Raw genomic sequence first — 2,308 nt, 5'->3', positions numbered from 1 at the left:
GGCTTTCGTAAGCCTCGCGGTTGACACGAGAGTCCGGCTCCTTTGGGCGCAGGTCGCCGAGCGGGGGGATCGATGCCGGGAGGACGGAACCCGAGCCAGCCCCCACCGGCATGCCATCAATGGTGCCCAGGTGATAAGTCGGAGGGGTGTGCACTATCGGCCTGAAGTTCGTAATGGCTTCGCCACCATCCAGCACCGGGGCGCCGTTGAAATCTTCGATCCGGTCAATATGAAGAAGCACCCTGAAGGTCATTCCTCTCTTCCATTGGTCAGGTCTGTCCTCGTCGATGCGCAGCTTCGAGGAGAGGCCGCAAGGGGCCTTGTTGACAAAGGTACACCACATCACCTTGGCGATGCGACGCGGAGATGGCGTCCACACCCACATACCGAAAGAGGAGGTGTCCTCCATGGGTCCACCCATGCTTTCTTATCCTGCCGACATCTTTAGTCCCGGTTGCACCCACCAGCCGGGACTAAAGGTTACCCATACGTCCTTATCCCACCGACAGTTTAGTTAGATGACAAAAAAGGATCTTTAGTCCCGGTTGTACCCACCAGCCGGGACTAATGTTTGCCTGACTAATCCTCCCCAGGTAATGCAGAAACCAGATAAGCCTCCCCCAGAATAAGCCTCCCATCTATTGCCCCGGTTTGAGCCCCCACCCGGGATGAAAGTTTCCGGCGCCACTACGTTCCGGCCTATTTTTCTTCCCGCGCTTTCCACTGCTTCCCGCCTCCGTCTTCCCGCCATTTTTTCACTATATATATGTAGGCTTGGCCTCCATTTACATATCACATCTAGTCTCATATCTGCAAACCTCATCACTCTGTCACATGGCTTCCATCGTATCTCTAACCCCCCGGGAGGCGGAGGCGCTCTGCGCCTCGAACTACCCCTGCCCGCCGGGCTACCGCGTCCCGACCGACTGGTTGCTGAGCGTTGGAGGCGTACCGGTCCCTCCTGTCCCTCTAGGTGTGGCGCGCGAGATGGCCATCACGAACCACTACTACTTTGAGCTCACGCCAGAGCAGCGGAGGAATCCCCAGTGGCATCCCGACTACAACCCGACTTGGGAAAGCTTCTTCATCAATCGGCGTGAGAGTGCGCTTGCCTGGCACGAGGAGGACGGCCCGCCTCGTTCGAACTTCAACGAGGCCGGCCGTCGGCTGTGGTGGCGCGGCCGGACTCTCCAGGGCGTCATGGCCTACCGCGGCCCCCGCCTGCGCTACCCTCAGTCCCAGCCCACGCGTGCTCACCCGCCGAGGTTCGACTACCGCGACCCCGATGCCAGCGACGATGATGATGGCGACTACGACGACTACAGTGGCGACTACTATAGGGCTAGACACGAGTATGACTGAATGACTCCAACAGTCGAATCTGACCATGTATCTTAATTTTCAGTTGAGCTCGATCTGTACTTTAATTCCAGTTCAATCGTAATAAAATTTGCATCATCAGCGTCAGCCACAATGAAGCCACCAGCTCTGGGATAAAAGGGGTGCTATGTACTTTATTGAAAATACAATCAAAATAGATAAACAACTAGTCTAGTCGATCTCGAACTCGGCGACGGCCCGACGGTGGCGCCTATCGGACCTGCGCTGTGCTCTGAGGTCAGCGAAGAACGCGTCGGTGTTAACGACGTCGTTGGGGAACTGCGCCCTCCACTGGCGCATCAACTCCTCGTCGTGCTCGGCGATGGCGATCTAGCGCTGCACCTGGCGGTGGCGACGACGGTCCTAGTCATCGACGAGGCACGGCGTTGGCGCGAGGAACTCCGCCTCCTCTAACGATTCGACGTCTGGGAAGTTCATGTCGCGCCGTGGCCGCCGAAATCGCCACGCGGCCGCGTCGTAAGCGCGCGCCGCCAGCTCCGGCGTGTTGTACGTGCCGAGGGTGATGCGGAAGCCACCAGCGCGCATCTCGGTGTAGAACCTACCGTTCGGACGCGCTCGGACACCACGGAAACCGGACGAGCCGCGACGGCGCGGCGGCATCCCGGAGACGAATGAGCGAAGGCGACGGCAACGTGTGGTTGCTCGCGCACGCGGCGCTTTATAGCACGAGAAGCGACGCGACAAGTTTGGCGACAGGTGGCGCGGGGAAGCGGCGGGGCATGGCACATGGAAGCGGTGTCTACACATCGCACGCCAGCGGCGTCGGGACGAGGCACGTGGAAGCGGCCTCTACACGTCGCACGCCAGCGGCGTCAGGGCGAGAGGCACGTGGAAGTGGCGACGACACGTGGCACGGGGAAGGGACACGTGTGGCACGGCGGCGGTGTCGGTGGCCAGTACATGGCTT

Source organism: Lolium perenne, chromosome 7 (genome assembly GCF_019359855.2).
Source record: "Lolium perenne isolate Kyuss_39 chromosome 7, Kyuss_2.0, whole genome shotgun sequence".
NCBI lineage: Eukaryota > Viridiplantae > Streptophyta > Magnoliopsida > Poales > Poaceae > Lolium > Lolium perenne.
Note: the sequence above shows the minus strand (reverse complement) of the source record.